Here is a 21077-nt window from a genome sequence, read left to right on the forward strand (position 1 = left end):
ATACTTTTAGTTAAAACAGTTGGAAACGTTTGACAGACTGAATTATTTATGAGACTAAACAACACTTGGAAATTTTTCAATTTTAAAAAGAAAGTTATAGTTTTCTCCCAATATTGTTGTTGTTGTATTAAAGTTTAGCGTCCTTTTCAGAACCAAGGATATATGATACGTGGACCTATAGATTAACATAGGATCCCAATCACATGAGCATCCTCCGGGAGTCGAACACGAGTCTCCTGCGTGAAAGAAACCTACGCTACCATTTAGCCACGAGGGAGCTCTTCTCCCATTAGGGTTTATTTATTGTAATGCTCCGTCGTAATAAACCTTGCGATTTAAAATCTTCAATTGTGCTTTCAGTGACAGCTCTACACTTTTTCCAAATCCCTACTTCCGTTTATGAGTTTCCGTACTAATCGACTGGTCTTGTATGGTCGCCCAAGACAAGCAGCTCTGATTATGGTCGAATAACACTTCAGATGGAATTGACATTTCAATATTCATTCAGCGTCAAGAGGACGGTTGGTGAGTTATTTAAATGAAAGAAGTAACAAACTCCTGTCAAGAAAAGAAACTGCAACGGTGATGGCTACAGAATGTTCTGACAATGCACACCGTTTAAAGTAATCGGCGACGCTGTTGGTTTAAGTTTTTTGGAGCTTTGTTTTAGGAAGTTTTATTATAGATTTTCATTTCAGAAACTAGCACGGTTGGTACTAAAGAAGTTTCGATTGTTGTTTTAATTGTTAGCCATTTAACAATATAAAAAAGCAAAATAAAATTAATATTTTACCCATCACGAAGAGATAATAGAAAGGCATTATTTGTCTAATTAATTTGCCATTCATTGTGGACTAATACAATTATAAACAGAAAATACAAAAATCGGCTCTAAAGGGAATGTAGCTCCTGTATGATACATTTAAGAAAATCGATCATATCAAAGAGGGAGCACTGAAGAGAAAATTTAGGTAGAGATTATTTTGTTCCTAAGTAAGAGCGTACAAACTATACCATTCTTACTGCAGTAGACTTCCAAGCTACGCAAATTCACTACTAAGACCAGAAGTACTAGACTTAAAACTTCAATCGCAATAAAGGGATAAGGTCACAGATGGCATTTGTTCTTTGGATGCGGGATCTGTCATTATTATTATTTTTATTATTATGTAAACATAAATACTGAAATCGGAAGTTATACTAGTTTCCTGCTACTTAATGTTTCAGTAGAAGAATAAAGCTGACTAGTGAGATGAAATCTATTCGTGGAATCGTGAATTCACTATCAGGGAACATTTGTCGCCTGCTGTTACCGTTTTCACTCTATAGGAAACAGTATTGGAACCGAAGATGGAACTCTCTAGCGGTACTGGATTTATCTTCTATATACTGTATATAAAAACATGTATATATGTTCCAGCATAGCTCTGGAACATCTAGAGCAATTTTAACGAATGTTGGTACACATTACTTTGTCAGGAAAAGAGTACTATGAGGATAAGAACCCCGTCACACACAGAAGAGTGGGAGCGGGTGGCATTCCCTGATGACCAATTAATAATTAACTTAATTTTAGTGGCAAATTTGATTGAATTCAATAGAAATTAATATTAATTGCAAAAGGACAAATTAAAATTAATTGCAACTAATTTACAGAGCAATTACTTGCAATTGATCAATGCCCAGCACTGCTAGGTATGATTGCTTGAGGGTATACATATGACCTATTGGAGAGTGATAGAGCCTAAGTAAAGGAAGAGTGGCGGATGACCGTCGGGTAGGCAGGCCGCCGAATAGCCCATGGCGAGCGTTATTCGAAGTCACTGTTACAGTATATGGTGTATTCTATATTTTGGAAGTTCATTACGGCGGACTACATAATACGTACTTATCCTTAAATTATAGTTGTTTTATCGATTATATATGTATGTTCACGTGCTTGTAAGATAAAAAAACATTTTTTTCTGAATTATCATTATTATTTTTTACACTACAAATTTATTTCTTGCCACCATTTCTCAATATTTAACGTTTCAAGCATTATCTACAGAATACTTATCCATATATTGTTCAAAATTACAACTATATATATATATATATATATATATATATATATATATATATATATATATATTCAGTTGTGCGGCCGGGTCGAATCCTGACCAAATTCCAGTCGGCAAAGACATTTTTGGTGCTGCTTCTTTTTTGACCAGTATAAATTTTTGTTAATTTTACAGTTCGTAATTGTAACTTAATTTATAAGTAATTTGCATTTGCTTTGCTGGTTATAAGCAGTGGCGTAACCACATTTTGCCCCCCCCCACGCAAGAGAGTACCCAGGGCCCGCTGTCTTAACTTTTTATTTTTTTATTTTATTTTATTTTATTTTTTTGTGGAATGATAGATAACATAATAAATAACCATACCTCCATGTATCTGTGAATAATGAGTTAAATGCATGTAACTACTAGGCCTAAATATTCATAAATAGAAACCACTTTGTTATACGTATAATTTATTCAATAAGCTTCACAATGGAAGATGGACTTGCCTCTTTGCAGTCAGTGACGTCAGTATTTCTGAATAATAGTAGGACTTGATTGAATGGTTTCCTTCTTTCCTGTAAGCAAAATCATTTACTAACTCACGTACATCCATTTTTTCAACTTCATCCGCATTTATTGAAAGCAGTGCTAGATGACTTAACCTATTTTGGCCAATTACGTTTCTCACATCATTTTTTTTTATTAATTTCGATTTTTTAGAACGACCTTTCCGCAGAACTGACAGAAACAAGGAGCATCAAAAACAAATATGCTGTAATAAGTTCTGTAAAGCTAGACACCAATGACATACATTTCACAATTAAAAGTTTTGTTAGGTGAAAACAGTTCTGAACACTTATTTCAGATTTGAGCTGTTTCACAAACAAAATTACTTTCATCGGGAACTAAGAACCAATATCATAACTGTAAGTTGTTTGAAGTGTACCCTATGTGTCCTTAGAATTTCATTATTAGTGCCCCTTGTAAGTGTCAGTCCCCGCATTGCGGGGTTTCGCGCCATAGTAGTGTTTCCTGGTTGTAAGTATATTGAGTTTTGGTAAAAATCTCTCTCATATCCTGAAATGTTATATTACAGTAGCGATCTTATTTTTCTTGGCTTAGTTTAACTTATGAATTTGCACTTGATTCAAGGGAAGAATATATTATTCACCTAAACTGTACCTAATCTGTGATAACTAACATAAACTAACCTAGGCTTAGTAGTTCTAATCAAAGTAAAAGTTGACTTTGGACTTAGCCTAAAGGGAATACGAACTATCCCTATTCAGCTCGTGACCCCCGAAAACTATGGACTAAACACTAATGCCGGTCGTTTTCCTTAATTTTGTCTTTCCTCTCACTCCACCCTGTGTTTGTCTTGTTAGTTTTATCCCGACAGTACTCTTTTCCAGACTGTTAGTAATATGTGTACAAAGTTTGGTTAAAATTACTACTGGCGTTCCCGACTTACATTGGAACACACACACCCACACACACAATGTCCATTTATACACTTGTATATAAAGATTATTATAAGGTATAATATAATAGTAATGTGGCCGTCACTCTCTATACGTTTATATACCTTATGTGTCAATGATATATGTGTTGTTCCTCATTCTCGTTGCATAATATAATGCGTCGTCATGTTGTATGAGATTTTTTGTCAGTATAACAGAGGTTATTGTTCCAAATACCAAGTAACAGCTGCTCTTAACTCATTATTGAAGTTATAACGTTGTTTTGACACCCTGTCTCTTATATATTTCCAAAGAGTTATACGTTGTCAATTCCGGTCGTCTTCCAGGGTATTTCATGAGCGCTGGAATGTATCGGAACTACGACTTATCCACATTTAGGAAAAGTGTCAGTAGCGTATACAGAGAGCATAGTGAGAGTGCGCAACAGTACACAGATACAATTGATACTTAAAATATATGAATGAGTAGGGATTTATGGGCAGGGGCGTCATTTAGGGGGGCAGGAGGGGGCAATTGCCCCCCCAGAGATTGAGGAATATATATACTTTTATCGATTGTCTACTAATATACTAGTACAAAACGCGAATGTCTTATGTAGGTGGTGTTCTTGCCCCCCTCAAGCGAAGTCCAAAATGACGCCCCTGCTTATGGGCCACTCTACCTATATTTTGTGTTAGAGGAAAATGTTCAGTTCGTCACGTATTCAGGAGTAACTGTGCGATAGTAATTTTTTATTACATTAATTTCCAATAAATATCATGTCTCATATCAGACAATATCGGTAAGAATTATACTCATTGTTGCTTTGTTTTATATATCATACCTTATAACACTACTGTAGATGCTTGTGTAAGTCAGAAAGCAGACTGAACCGGATTCTCAGTGTCAATTACCAAGCATGTTCATAGACATGCTTCTGTCATTATGATGCAGTTACTATTTAGAGAACAAAGTGGTGTATTATTTTAGGAAATTGAGTATGCTATACTACGTCCTGTTAATCACACCTTTATATTCTTTGGCAGTATGTTGTCGCGTCTCAAACGCCAATCATATGATATGAAGGCAAGTCACTTGTTTTGAATTCGTATTGAAGACTTGTTTCCTGTGTTTTGCACTGTTTTAGATTTTTTTGGTGCAGTTAAAATTTCGTTGCACAATATGATAATCCTTATTGGCATATTTAGCTTCTTATGTTTCTAAATCAATACAGTGAAGTTTCTTTTACATTTGTTTTAAAGTTAACATATAGAACAACAATTTGATCATAGAGGCGCGCGGTGTCATTTATATAGAAACTCTTACTCAGGCGTAAGGTATATGACGTAACATTCGTACGCCAAAATACGTTTTAATACAGTGTTTACATCTTCAATACATAATGCTTTTGCAGTGAAGTCCATTCCACCAATCACAATCCAGGAATATTTGTGCACATGCGCAAACATAATAGGACCATTTGTTGCTAGGTGTATGCAATTAATGACCAACGTGACATTAGTGCTTCTACTCTGTTTTTGCACGTGTTTGTGTATGTGGAGATCAGAACATTTTCGTACTTAGTGTATTGCTTATACAAACTTCTAAAAGTGTACAGCCTCCTTTACTTGAATAATTTAAATCACAAACATAATTCTGTAAGTTACGGATTTTTTGTTCTTAAATGTTATGTCATTAGGTTAGTTTCATAGGTTAGTAGTGTAAATTTGAAATATTTGTTACAGACAATTCAACTTAATGTACAAGTATAGAAATAATTGATATATTTATTGATAAAGTGTAATAATAGTTTATCGTCATTCATTTGACATTTCGTTCAAATACCACAAGAAAAGTATACGTCCTCAAGTATCAACCAGATCTTTGAACTTAACATAGTGATGGAGTTTGCACATTTTTAGTACCCATGTGTAATATTTTGGTGTGCAGTCCCTTTGCTTTCGACTTTCAGGCTATCAAATTTGGACTTTGAAATTAGTCATATATTTTTTTAATTGCTAGTTAGAACAAAATTACATGAAACATAGACAGCAAGGGATCAGTTGATTATAGTATTCGCGCCGAGTCGTGAAGCTTGACCTAGATCTACCAATTTCACCACCCAATAGAACGCGAGGGTGTGTTCCGGTCGTCAACCCCCACCCATAAATTTTGTCAGTGTCTTCTTTCGCGCTGCACGGAAAACATCTCTCCAGAGTACAGTGTTGTCGGATTGGCGTCAAGTTCCGTTTTGTTAATTCTTTTTTGTTGCGTTATGTTTTCGTTGTTACTATTTGTGCTATTGTTACCATTTAAGACTAGTTGTTACAGTAGTTATTGTTGTGCAGTGTTATTATTGGTAATTTTTAAGTGCTTTTTTATATACTCGTTTACTATGTCTTCAAAGTTAGGCAACATAGTTGAATTTCAGCTGTTTGACGTTTCCCCAAGTGTGCGCTCGGGAAGAGGCTCCACGAATTGTACCAAAGTTTTCCGATGTGTTGGAGCTCAAGCAAAATATTTCTATGATTGGTTCCGAGCCCAAGCTTCACGACTCGGCGCGAGTACTATAGCTATGGTCTAAATGTAGAATGTATTTATAATAAGATTTGCTAAAATCAGTTAAGTGCTCTTCTCCTCAATAGAGGACACCTGGTAGTTTTTATATTCGTAGTTTGCTTGTTAATTTTCAAAGATTCGAATGTGGTAGCTTAGCGTACGTATCTTGTTCGCATGGACGTACCTTTGATCTTAAATAACGTGATTTCTGTGAGGGACTAACACCCGTGAGTTTCATGGATATAATTTCTTTCCTTCCAACGTTACCAGCATTTTAAAATATCTTGGCGAATCTCTTGCGTTTTTCTTAGTTTTCTTGTGGCAACAAGCATATCATAACATATTGTTCTTGTATTTGAATTTTATATATATATATATATATATATATATATATATTATAATTACAATATTATAATATGGAGTTGAGTTGAAACGGAAATAAGAATACTTTAATAAGTATTTATATATTGTTAGTTATTTTGAAACCCATGTCAAAGGTAGGTCCAGGATTCTTTCGACATGGTTTTGTTGTATTTAAATACTCAAACGCCTTTTGTGTTCCTTAAGCCTTCCCTTAAGGAGCCAAGAGCGTTACTGTGAAAGAAAATCTATATAATCTTAAAAAAAGAGAGATTAGAAGAAAATGGTCTAATGCCTTAGCAACGATTTGTAAGCAAAAGAGTAATCTAAGCCGTCAACAAAATCTCTTCCAACCTATCAGTCGGACGGCTTGCAATTTCTCAGCTGGATGTGTTTAGGTGAAAAATATCACACTGCTGATCAGAAAGTGGAATAAACTGTAACATTCTCACTTCTGATAGAATAGATAAGATCCCAATTTATGTAGAAGTACGACTTCAGTTCCTTAAGTTGGGAATTCTGATTTATGATTACTTTTACCATTTGATGTGAGTAAAGAAGACCGTAACAAAGAACTTAAGTCCATGATTCTTAGAGCCAAGAGCTTTAGTTTGAACAGAAGAGCTATATTTCTGTAATATGAAAATGTTGTCTTTTACCTTTTAAGGTACTTCGTACCAACATTCTGGAATTACATGCTGAAAAGTGTAATCATTTAGACTTACAAAGTAAAACTATATTAGAAAATACAATAAAAAATCATGATCATATTCATACATAGGCGTGCGTTGTGGGAAATAAAAGAAAATGTTCCTCTTTATGTTTTAATATACAATAACATTCCTATCAAACACAATTTTCTAATGATTTATTCCTTTTTCGTTTTTTGGTATGGCTCAATTGAGTGGTTTGACATGCTTAAGTGTATGGAGTAAATGTTAAATAGGCATATAAAATGATATTGCGAGGGCAGGTTCATTGTTCAGAAAGTTATCAAACTTTTCTGATTAGCTGAGATCAGAGGAAGAACCAAAGTTTACAGGAACTAACAATATCGGCAGGAGTGCGAAATAACAAAGTGGGGTTGGACGGAGGGTATCAAATCTGAACAAAAAATTGCATTAAAATGTTTCGATATCCATAATTATTAAACTATGTAAAATAGGAATACTGCTAACTACTAGTTCACCCATTAATAGTTTTAAAAATAGACCGTGCATGTTAATTACATATGAATCATTGTGATTTGCAAACTTCTCAGAATAGTGCCACTTTATCTCCCCGCCACAGTAACTTAGTAATGGAAATAGGAGAAATTTTCTTCCGAAAGTATTAAAGAAAATTTCTCCAAAACCCTGATTTTCGCACCCTGGTATCGCCAGTCCTACGATAGGATTTTTCCTTTTCTTTTTTTTCTTTTTATTTATTTATTTATTTTTATTTTATTATTTTTTTCTGTTTCCCTAACGTTGGTCTGTACTCATTAATATTGTTTAAAGATGTTAAGCAATTAACAAGCTCTGCTTGTTTTTGATATAACAACGGAAATCTCCAATAATCGAAGGAAAAAGTAATAATTTTCAGGTTACACGTCGATTTTTTTCTTTCCCTTGTACCTAAGTAGAATTGACGTGTTTTTGAGTCTTTAAGGAAATAACTAATTTCGTTGCACTTTTTGGTTTTGAAAATATTTATTTACCAGCGTAGAGTAGAGTGTAGACTATTGCATGTTGAAGTTTACTTGAGAAAATCTTGCTAATTTTGAATCAAACGCCAAACAATTGTTACATTTAAAAAAAATCGCAGTACAAAAGAAACTATTTTGAAGAGTACAAACATACATTGATGTGACTATCCACGAAAGCATTATCATAAAAGACTTTAAAAATATATGGAGGAAGATAAACCAAAGAAATTGAACGTAGCATATATTTCTTTTTTAATGTGTAAGTCCATTCTTTCATTGTATACCGTTCACTAAAATGATTGATTATCTCCTTTTATGTTTACTGTATCTTTAAAGCCTATTCGTAACTGAGCTTCAATAGTTATGTGACAGCCACGGCAAGTCGCGAGCCATTTGCGCTGTTCAGTGTGTGCTTCCGCTTTGAATATTTTTACTTGGTGACCATGGTTACAGTCGTCTTTACGTAGTTCGTAAGATTTTGCTTATTGTGAGGAAAAGTAATTCGGTTAATGGAAAGGGTTAAAGTGCTGTTTGGAGGAAATTAGATGAATTGTGATGTTTTTTAAGTATCTATCAACGCAGTTGGAAAACGAATTAGAAAGAAATTTCGTAATAGAAAAAATCTAGTTATGAGAACTACAATGAATTGTCGTAAACGCAATCAAATGTGCAATCTGCTTATATATATATATACAGGGTGAGTCAAAAGTCCTTGGACGCCTCCATAAGTTTGAAAATCGACGGGAAAAGTAAAAAGTGATGATGGAAACAGAGGTTTGATGAGGGGTCGCAACTTTCGGAGTATGTCATGTCATTTATGGCCGCCATCTTAAAATCCGCCATTTTGGATTCAAGTCAATTCTTCTTAATGGGAAGGGGGTGTATGACACATCAAATAACACTAGCTTGAGCTCAGGAATTTAGTGGTGTCATTTGTTTTTTATTCTATCTTGTACATTTTAGAAGTTATTAATGTTCAAAGGTGGGAAATTACCTTAATACTGAATGCTACAACACATGTTCTACGTGTTGTCCATCCCGTGCAATGCACAACTGTAGTCGCCGCAACCACTCTGACTGCACACGGAGGAGAATGTCTCCTGAAATCTGGTCAAAGGCTTGTTGGATGCGTTCCTCTAGGTGTCTCAAATCACGGATTGTCTCAGCATACACTATCTGTTTAAGATTTCCGCATAGATAAAAATCAAGGGGCGTTAAGTCAGGGGATCTGGGCGGCCACTCCACGGGACCACGGCGACCAATCCATTTCCCTGGCAGTTGTTCATCCAACCATTCACGGACACCAAGTCCATAGTGTTGAGTGACTCCATCGTGCTGAAAATAAGATGGGAAAACGCCGTCAGCGTTCAGTGTGGCAGGGAACACAAGGTTCTGCAGCAGCATCAGATACTGTGGTGCAGTTAAGGTGTTGTAAATGAAAAATGGCCCAATGATGCGGGTGTCCCATATGCCACACCACACCATCATCTTCGCTGGACTATGTTCTCGACTCGGGTCAACCCAGTTCGGATTTGCGTCACACCAGTATAGACAACTATGTCGATTAACCTCCCCGTTCAAAGTGAAATACGCCTCATCGCTGGCCAGTATGCCCTTGGGAAACGCAGGATCTAGTTCGTGTTGTTCAGTATCCCACATGCAGAACTCCAACCGGCGATCAGGGTCATCCTCGTTCAGTTTATGTTGCATGTGCAGCTTGTAAGGATGCCACTGATTGGCGTGCCATATTCGGACAACGGAGGATTGGCTTATTGCACATGCTAGGGACACATGACGAGTACTTCGTTTAGGACTTTTCACAAACGACGCAACAACCGCCGTTGCAGTTTCCTCAGTGGTGACAGTCTTTGGTCGCCCACTACGTGCCCTATCTTGAACAGAGCCCGTCTCCCGGTATTTGGTGATCACGTGAGCCACCGTGCTGTGCGATACCGGTTCTCTGTCTGGGTGCCGTTGTAGTCAGCTGCTATTGTTCGGTAGCTGCGTTCCCCTGATATAAGGATGATTTCGATCTTCTGTTCACGTGTCAGGCCCATTTTAGATCACCTTGAACAAAGAGAGAACTGGGTCAGTATCAAGGTAATTTCCCACCTTTGAACATTAATAACTTCTAAACTGTACAGCGGGGGACACTTCTAAATGGTACACCTTAGCCGTAAATCTCCATATGGCTGTACCATTTAGAAGTGTCCCCCGCTGTACAAGATTAAAAAAAAAAAAAAAAAAACAAATACACCACTAAATTCCTGAGCTCAATCTAGAGTTTTTTGATGTCATACACTCCCCTTCCCATTTAAAAAAAAGACTTGAATCCAAAATGGCGGATTTCAAGATGGCGGCCATGAATGACACACTCCAAAAGTTGCGCCCCCTCATCAAACCTCTGTTCCCATCATCACTTTTTACTTTTCACGTCGATTTTCAAACTTATGCAGGTGTCCAAGGACTTTTGACTCACCATATATCTATATCTATCTATCTATCTATCTATCTATATATATATATATATATATATATATATATATATATATATATATATATATATATATATATATATATATAGAGAGTGGTTTAAGAAATTCTTAACAGGGTCTTAACTCAGCTTTTAGTGCACTGAAATCTTTGAAACAAAAATAAATGTTAATACCAAAGTGCATGTGCCGAATCACATGGTGATGCTTCTGAAATCAGAGAAGTTTCAGAAATACCTCTACGGGGGACCAACTCCAAAATTTCAAATAAAAACAGGCTGATCTTTGCCCCCTTTGAAACGGCCGCCAAATTTTGAAGAACTTTGAAAGGAAACACTTTGCCATCACTCTTATCGCTTGACAGCTGCACGAGCTTATTACAATAGGATAATACGAGGGTTTTCGCATACTGCAACTCAAAAGTAATAGCAAATTATTGTTTGCAACTAAAGCGAAGTACAAGTGTGCATATGCGGAAACATACGGTGCAATTTACGAAAACAGTCGCGTATCAGGAATACTTCTATTGCAGGTGAGCCAACTTCAAAATGTCAAATTGGAACAGGAGTCGATTTTGCTTGTGTTGAAAGAAGCGCTAAATATTGGACCACTTTCTTAGGCAATAATTCATGATAGTTGGTACCGTATGGCTACTACAGAAACTGAGTGTTGGAAGGGGAAAATATATATAATGAGCCCAAAGGAAGAAACAGCAACTATAGTGTGCATCAGCAGCTAATGTTGACGTCGAGACAAAAGGCAAGTAGAACTTGAGTAAATGTAGGACAAAAGTGAATTTGGAAACAGCATCGGTTGCTCAACATTGGCAGGATGTTACGAAATAGAATGAAAATGCAATTGAATGCAATAGAATGGCGCGTTCGTGGATGAAGAAGAAAACTCCAAAGTAACAAAGTTAAAAATGAGGGACGGAAAGCGTCCAAAATCTAAATTTCGTAGCTACCATCTCAACAATTGTTTCGTATCAGTAAAAGAAAGCCCAGAAGAGCTATGTCATCGCGTTCGGATGAGCCTGGGATTCATTCCAGCGGACGACCATTCTGTGTAATATTTGTCCAGGGGGGGGGGTCCGCGGTCATACCAGCCGAATGCTAGGAAGGCACCTTGTACCCATGCCCTGGTGAACACATTCCGACCAGTTTTCCGTACAAAACCGGAGATTGTCCAGAGCCACCAATGAACTCTACACTCGACATATCTTGTATACATCTAACACGAAATCTCTTACAAATCTAGGAGCAGAGCTCCTTCGTGGCTAAGCGGTTAGCGTACGTGTCTTTGGCGTGGGAGATCCGGGTTCGATTCCCGGGAGGGTGCTCATGTGATTTTGATTCCACGTTAATCAGTTGGTCAACGTCTCATTTAGCCTCGCTGCTGAACGGGACGTTAAAAACAAAATCTCAACTCAAATCCAGGAGCATGTTCTGTCGGCCGCTTCATTGTTTCGAACAGCATGCTCACTAAACTGTCAGTGGTTGTATATTGGTACTATTCTGGATCCAGTAGCTAACGCGTACATTACCTTTCTTAATACATATTGTGTGGCTTCGGACATAAGATTCCTGTTATGCCATACAGAGAACATAAGAGAGGTGAAGCACCAAGAGCAAGTCCTAGGGTGAGTAACTTGTGTGGGGAGTTTAGGTGGTCTTTGTACCGGACAGTGGGTTTGAATTGAGTTCAACTGCCCGTAATGTATTACAAGTTCGTAAAGTGACGTGGAATGCAGTTCCACAGTAATTTAGAGCGCTTGTGTGCTGGTGGTGGTTGAGTGATTTTAGTAGGAAGTGTCGGTAGTAAATAACACTCATGCCATATACGAATTTGGAGGCATTCCAAATGCTAATGATTTTAGCGGAATGTCGGCAAAATTATAGGGCTGCAGCTCGATTAATACGGTGCACGCTATCCAGATCGACAAGCTTTTTCCTGCAGACTTTTGCGGAGATTCGCAGCACGATTGCGGAAGCTGGAAAACATTCGTCGGAGCCATGATGTCTGCAGAGATGTCCAAAATGAAAACATTGTCATTGATGTCCTTGTAGCTGTTGCAGTGAATCCATGTGTCTCCGCGGCAGATTGCACAAAAGCGTGGTGTCGGTCAAGGTAGGGTACTGCGTATTCTATGGAACTACAATTTTCATCCGTACCATCTCTCTCTGCATCAGGAACTAAGTGGTTCTGACTGCAATTTACAGCTTCTGTACTGCAACTGGGTAGTACCCAATTGCGAGAACATCTGAATTTCGTACCCTTCATTTTATGGACTGATCAAGCACATTACAGTAGTGACAATTTGAATCTCCACGATGCACATTACTTATCAGCGGACAATCCGCACTCGATGAGAGAAGTCAATCGGCTACGACGATGGAGCATTAATGTGTGGAGTAGTATTCTAGGGACTTGGATGATTGTGCTATGGTTTTTTGATGGTCATTTAAAAGGGGTGGTGGTTCGTGATTTCTTGCCACACCATCTGTAGCCGCTATTGGAAAGTGTACCTCTCTATGTATATCAGACGATGTGGTTTCACCTAGATAGCTGTCCAGTATATAATGTTGTCATCAATAGAGAAGAGTTAAATGTCCTATTTCCTCGGCGCCGAATGGGGAGAGGTTCCAATCCAGTTTCCTCCGAGGTCTCCCGACTTTACTTGTATGCACTATTTTTTCTGGGGTCGAATTAAGGACCTTGTTTAGACCAATTGCAATTCGCAACATGAAAAAGTTCATTACAATTCCATTCCGTAACATCAACTTGTCCGAGCTTGAAGCTGTTGTTCATTATGTGTACAGCAGGTAAATCTCTGTATTGCTTTTCGTGGACATCATTGAGCATTTGTGAAGCAAAGACGGTATCAACTATACTCCAATGGTAAGACGATTCTTTAGCTATGCATTTATCTTTCTGAAATTACTCTAATGAAAATAGCAAGGTTGATGACCCCCTCTTTTTTTGCTCAGCCCTTTGCTAAGAGCAGATTCGTTTTTTTTTTCTACGTTTCGACCATTTTTTTTCCTTCTTGTTTGTTTTAGCATCGTAAATCCTACCTCATCACTTTTGCTTTTGTTCACCAACTAAGCTTCCGTAGCAGCCATACGGTACAAACTGTAATGAACTTACCTAAGTGGTCCAATATTTACCGCTTCTTCCAACACAAAAGCGACGCATGTTCCTATTTGACATTTTGAAGTTGGCCGCCTTCCAATAGAGGCATTCTCGAGATACAACTGTTTTCTAAAATTGCACCGTTTCCTTCCGCATTTGCACTTTCCTACTTTGCTTTAGTTTCAAATAATTATTTACTATTACGTTTGAGTTGCAGCATGCGGAAATCCTCACATTGACCCATTACAATGAGCTCGTGTAGCTTCCAAACGTACAGTTTCCTCTCAAAGTTGATCAAAATTTAGCGATTGTTTCAAGGGGGCAAAATCAACCCGTTTTTGTTTAAAATTTTGAATTGGTTCCCATAGAGGTATTCCTGAGACGCTTCTGATTTCAGAAGCAGCTCCACGCGATTCGGTACATGCGCTTACATATTCTGTCTCAAAGATTTTCTGTGAACTAAGAGCTGAGTTAAGGCCCTGTTACAGATTTCTTGAATCACCCTATATATATAATAGGAATAAAGGTGCGGAGGAGGCCGTCCTCCCACCTTTCCAGATCCACTTTTATCCCTGTATACATATATATATATAATATAAAATTATATTACAGGATGAACCATTTATCTTGATATGCCTTTGTAACTTTTAAACTGATGGACAAAAAAACTCTGAAATCTTGTATCGTGCAAAATGATTCAATGGTAACACAAGATTAACAGCGTTGGCAACCCAACATATATATATATATATATATATATATATATATATATATATATATATATATATATATATATATATATATATGTGTGTGTGTATATATTAATGGCACTACCACAAGTTATTACACACTTCAAATTTATATGTAAAACAAAAACATACATACCACTCTGGTTATGCTGTGTTGCAAACACGGGATGCTACAGTATCACAAACATTCATATTTTGGTGGTCACTGTAGCACTAATAACCCAAATAAGACAGACGAGACAATGCGCATCCAAAGTACTTTAATGTCTAATACTGTGGTTATGATATACCGGATTTCAAATAAATACGACCGAAGATACGAAGTTTTGAAAATTTGATTTTTTTCCCCCAAAGCCTTTATTTCGAAAAACTGCGAAGATAAGTACCTCATCTAATTGCATATAGCTATGGTTTTCAATAGATATGAAGATTACAATGGTATTTACATCAATTTGATATCTCAAACCTTCTGGAGATATGATAAACTTTTAAAGTTTGGAATACTGCTTAAAATTATGCATTCTGAGATCTTTTTGTAACTACACTACGAAAAAGTATTGTTGTAATGTCCTAAAACCGAAGTAAATGGAACACTATTTCAAAAATTCGCACAAATGCGCCACTACAAGCACTGTAGCAAATTTTACAATTTCTATCGTATCTCCCGAATGCTTTGAGATCAATTACTGTAGACTGTATTATGATCTTTGTCTATTTTAAAAATGAATACAATTCGATGTGATACTTACCTAAACTTTTTTTTTTCAAAATAGTCTTTCCAAAAACTCAAAGTTTTAATTGTTTGTAGCTTTGTTTCTCCTTGTTCGAAATAAATCATGTGATGAGCATAGTACTGTAGTCAACATTAATATACTTTACATGTGCATTACTCCATACGTCTCACTTGCGTTGTTAGTTGTAAAACTCTCCGAACTTTGGTTGTTTCTCGATGTGTAGTGTTCTTAGTTTTTAACATCGCACAACAAGTGTGGAATTGTGTATTTTTGTTTTACATGTAGATTTGAAAAAAATATTTTGGGTTGGCAACACTTTTAACCTTATGTCACAGAGTATGCCAGAGAATGTTGCCCTGGCCGATATTTGTATGGTATAAAATTTCAGTAATTTTTGTTCATTTGTTTAAAAGTTACAAGCGCGCATCAAGATAAAAGGTCCAACACATGACTATCCATAACACTACCAAACCTGGAAATGGTTCAAATTTACTTATGGTTTCAATACTGGTTTCAGCGTTTACCGCCATAGACCAAAAACAGCAAATATATCGATAAGCTGTTGTCTGCAAACGATTTAGCGTCTCAAGACAACGTATCATAACTATCCAGCGCACTCAACCAAAATCAGAATTGGTTCGAATTTAATATTCATGTTTCAATAGTGATTTCCGTATAACAAAAACGGTAAAACGTATCACAAAGCGGCTTTTTCTAATCGATTCAGCTTGCCAAGTAGTAGTTTCATCGTGTCTGTTAATCCTATGTTCAAACCGGAAATGGTTCAAAGCAACCATTTCTTGTTTCAAAATTTATCACCACAGAACAGAAATGAAAATAGTTACCGACAAATGGATTTGCATTGCGTCTCAAATACTGTATATATAATATGTATCATCATAACCCCCAACCCTATATCAGAACCGGAAGAGATTGAATTTACTAGTACTTCTGATTTCAGATTTTCATAGGACAGCTGTTTCGCAATCGATTTAACAATATGGAGTCTATATCCTTCTTGAACCCTCTATTCAAACCGAAAGTTGTTGATTCCAAAGGAGGACCTTTATTATTATTATTATTATTATTATTATTATTATTATTATTATTATTATTATTATTATTCAACCTTTATCGCCATTGAACAAAAACAGTAAGGGATAGCAAGTAATGGCTTTTTTATATGGATTCAGCGTCCTTGAGATTGGATCTATGCTTGATCTTATTCCTGTGTTGCAACCAGTACTTATAGATCCGCTACTTTGTTTTAGTATTGATTTTGCATAGCTTCGAAGGCTTAGTGTCACACTGAAACGTTTCACACCTTTTATCTATTGATCCAGGAAAAAACATTATTGATCTACATTGAACGTCATATAAAAGAAAGGGATAATTATTAAGTACTGTATTGATATTCTTGGAAGCATAGATTCCTGATTCTTGAATTTGATTTTATGCTTACTATTATGGAAGCCTTCATGTTTTGGTTTCCTATAACGTAGCTTTGTATATGCTTTATGTAGCCATTAACTATTAAATCTTATTCGAATTTGTCATTTCTGTGTCAATACTGTAATGAGCCTTGTCAGTGGTGACCACCCCCCCTTATGTCCATGACGCACCACCCCAATTGTCTACCCGTAGGTGTTCTTCCATGGAAAAAAAATTATTTTCGATTAATTTTTACATTTCGTCAAACATATTTATACAGATTTTTAACCCCCCCCCAAATATTTCAATGACGCACTTTGCGTCATAGCCCCCCCTTGTGGGCACCCCTGAGCCTTGTAAATGAAGTGTGTGGTTACTTGTAACAGCTTTTCTTCATATTGGTGGATATCTTTGTTTATATTTTGGTACAGAAGAACATATTCAATTGTCTTTAAATTCATCTTGATATTCATGATTTAGTGTGTTTACCTATGTCAAGTGTAATTGTTTGTCCATCCCACAGTTGTCCTGTTGACTAGATGAAATGATTATCATATAGGAAGTTGAACTCAGTCACATACATCAAAGATGAACAAGAGGATGGATCTTTACGTTTGGAGTTCTTCTTTAGTGCGATTTCCTCTGGTTTACTGACGAGCACACACGCTTTGGCGTGCACGGTCTCGGCTTCTATTCCCGGTGGGAAAGAATTGTAATTTGGACACATTACAATGGTTCTGATTGCGCCTTAAACTGTAGGTCCACGTATCATGTATACCTGAGACGATATGCTATACTTGAACAAATAGATGTACTTTCTTAGGTTGTTTCGGTTCGACTGATGCTATTTGGAAACAATTGTTGCCATTAGAATGATATCCGGCTACATTCGCCAAAATTAGAAGCTAGCTTCAGGCTGATTTCCTTTATATATGAGGTAGTTATATCAATTGCCTCTATGACTCAGGCGAATTATAGGCATTGAGATTCCCTTTCTTAAGAATAAAAACTATAATAAATTTTGAGGGATAAAGTTAGGGAAAATATGTTAGAAAATATCTAGGAAAATATTCTGAAGTAATTTTTATGTCCTGAGTTTCAAGTGTAAGCATAGCTTCAACTGCTGTGACGCTCGTAGATTGTTCGATCATTGTGATATGATTCAAATTACAACTTAATTTCTCCTCTGTATTAGGGTGATACTAACTCTGTGGGTTAAGGAACTCCGTAGGTTTAACGCTTCAAAACTTTCAGTGGATCGCGTTTCGTGTTGATCTGCTCAGGATTATTACACATAATCTTCTAGAACTGTCATCTTCTTCTCCCTTCCTCCGCATTTCCATGTTTCCCTTCGTGGGCAAGTTGATGATGCGCATTGCGCTTCCGGTACAAACTCGAATCCCACCTTAAACTGGGTGAGTTTATGTAGTAAGTAGTCTCGGTGTCGGAAATTCAATCAATCAATCCGTCTGTCCAAAGGCAGTTTTCTTTCCTATCAACACAATGTGAACATTACGTGTTTCTCATATAAACGGGGTTCAATTCAGACTTTTACCCGTAAACTCAGGGAATGAATCTCGTTCTTGAGATGAACTTTTATCAAAAACTCTTTGGTTATATATTCACCCACTTTTAGCGTCTCAGTCTATATTAGGCATGTAGTATATATTGTGAAGATGGGAACAATGCAATCTTCATTAAAGATAGTAATTAGGCTACATTGTCTATAGGTTCTACAAAAGTACGTTGTTTCACTGTTGTACTCAAGGACCCGTACAACAGCGTTTCTTATAAGATGAGTATCTACACACGATAATTTACGAGTACCTTGCAATGATTCCTTTGGAAAGAGATAGATTTTATTATTTTTTGATATGTATTTCAACATAATAAGAAAACAAATGAATGCACAAAAAGCATCTCTGTGTTCCTATTTCCTTGAGAGATGTCAATGAAGGGAAAACTGTGGCCATACCTTACAAGTAATTAATTTATAACAATGAACTATATTTAGTTAAAGGCTCATGCGATTTTAATTTCACTTTATCAAACGAAGGACGGAAAACCTCTATTGTTGAAAGCGTGACATTCAGAACGTGGGATTTTTTTTCTTTTAAAATAGAGAAAATCGCGTATATCTTTTTATAATGTTAAACAAGAAATAACGCTCTTTTTTCTCTGATAACTGAAACTTCGCAACGCAGAGCGGGAGTGAACTGTATAAGAAAATAGATTTCTACTATGTCCTAAACGATGTCTGTGACCCGAAATCTCGTGAACAAGTTTATTGGGGATGTGTTCACCTACTGAATAAGTCAGACAGAATGGGTTTGTTGCTTTAGATTTCTTTTTCTCTCAGGCGCATGTCCTTGTGCTTGTTGCTTACCTTACCAAGGTCATGATATAATTGTGTATGTGTATGTATGCAACTGTAATCACTCACAGAAGTATCGCAAGTAACTCTGTTTCCGATTCACAAGAAAGACAGATCAAAGTGCGTTTACCTTGTATTCATCTTAACAGTCTGATGTTTTTCTTTTTTCTTTCTTGAACTTTCAAAAAGAAACAGAATCAAGAATAAAAGTATATATATATATATATATATGTATGTGTGTGTGTCATTATTGTTTTTAAAAGAAGAAAAGAACATATATGTGTCAGCAGACTACTTAACCATTGGTTTCACATTCACGTGTAGTAATTGCAGTTTTCTTAGATTTGTTTGGTACAATCAGGAAACTTTCTGTAAATTTCCGCAAAGCTTGTATTGATAGTGTAGTTTCAGTAGACTCTTTGGTCATTATTTCAAATATTAAAGCTACACTCTTAATTCTAGACGCCAATATGCCGTACAGGCGGTGCGAAGATAATGTTGACCAGATAATTTCCTGTATGTGCTGAGGTCATGGAAATGTGAAGGCGCTATGTTCGGCTGCCTTTGCGCTCAATTTCCCTAAGTATCCATTTAAGGGCTAGGTAAACCCTATCCACATTTGAATGAGGGCAGAACTACAGAAACCCCTACCCCACACCTTATTATGTATATTTCTTACCGACTGTTCTACCGCGGCTGTAGTAAAGTATACGTGGTATTTCGTTGGGGTAGGGAAGGACTGTAGTAAAGTATACATGGTATTTCGTTGGGGTAGGGAAGGACTGTAGTAAAGTATACATGGTATTTCGTTGGTGTAGGGAAGGGCTGTAGTAAAGTATACATGGTATTTCGTTGGGTAGGGAAGGGCTGTAGTAAAGTATACATGGTATTTCCTAGTACAGTAGCATACTACATAAATTTTGGATTCGAATCAAATGGTACACTGATGTCCAAAATTATTGTCGCATGTCTATAAATATATTGTTATAGTAATATAATTTGATAACAAATTCGCCCGGTATTTCTTATAATGTTAGTATATGTATAATAGGCAAAGACATGTCTGTGGCAAATTTCATGTCAGAAGAGCAGTAAATAAGAACAATAGAACGAAAATAAAACTTTCGTGTCCATTTAGTAACATTTTGTTTTACTCATTTTAATTTTCGTATTTATTATTCTTTTCCTATGAAATTTACCACAAATATACATTTCCCGATTATACACATAGTATCAGTATTAAAAGTACCCTACAAAATCATTATCAAATTATATTCTTACAAGAAGACAGTTATAGATATGCGACAATCATTTTGGACATGAGTGTACATTAGGAAAAACCTAAGCACAGCATTGTCTGTATTTCAAATCAGATTGTGATTAATAATTTTCGTATATGTATGTGTAATTGTTTTCATCTTTTCAAATTAGCGATTTGGCTATGTGGATACCATACGCATCTTTGGCACGGGAAGCCCGGGTTCAATTCCTGACGTAGCTCATCTGGTTCGGATCCCACGTCAAGATCACTGCTGAAAAGGACGCTAAACTCAAATCAAACCAAGAATCGAATTAGTCGTTTGATTGGAGTCTGTTTGCACGGATTTGTAGAAAAGATTGGTTATTTGATTATTTTCAAACTATTTATAGCATATTACGTATACATACGAAGATTGATGCTATTTATTTTATTTTATTAATTTAACTTTTACCACGTAGAACCTGCAATTAAGAGAAACTATTATTTGTGCATAGTGAGAAATGTTTCCTCCTGCCACTCTCTTTGCTGGCTGCTTTGCCAATCAGTGACACGTGTATCAAGAGAATTCTATCAGAGAGAAAGAGGAAATAAGTTTGCTATCTTCCTGAATTCTCCATGTTTAAATTTTATACCAGTCAATTAACTGTTTCTTCTTAAAGGAAATGTGTAACATCTTAGATATTTTATTTGTTGTTTTTGTCTTCTTATAATTTTGTATATGCTAAATTACTGCAGTTAACATACGTGAACTCCTATTACGCATTCTGATGTAACAAAGTTCTATAGCAGGGTT

General features: G+C 36.3%; 1 protein-coding gene across 2 annotated transcripts in view; it reads left to right on the plus strand.

Annotated features, from left to right (window-relative positions):
* LOC145688367 (metabotropic glutamate receptor 5-like) overlaps positions 1 to 21077 on the plus strand; it is a 420659-nt gene that overhangs the window by 141359 nt on the left and 258223 nt on the right. Inside the window, exon 1 of one of the 2 annotated variants that reach the window (XM_081762520.1) lies at positions 5111 to 5163. The exons of the other annotated variant lie outside the window; for it this stretch is intronic. The gene's annotated coding sequence lies outside the window, so the exon portion shown is untranslated. Of the gene's footprint in view, positions 1 to 5110; positions 5164 to 21077 lie in introns of those variants that run through there. 2 annotated transcript variants of the gene reach the window in all.

The sequence above is a fragment of the Thermobia domestica genome, chromosome 6 (assembly GCF_964235325.1).
Source record: "Thermobia domestica chromosome 6, izTheDome1.hap1.1, whole genome shotgun sequence".
Classification (NCBI taxonomy): domain Eukaryota; kingdom Metazoa; phylum Arthropoda; class Insecta; order Zygentoma; family Lepismatidae; genus Thermobia; species Thermobia domestica.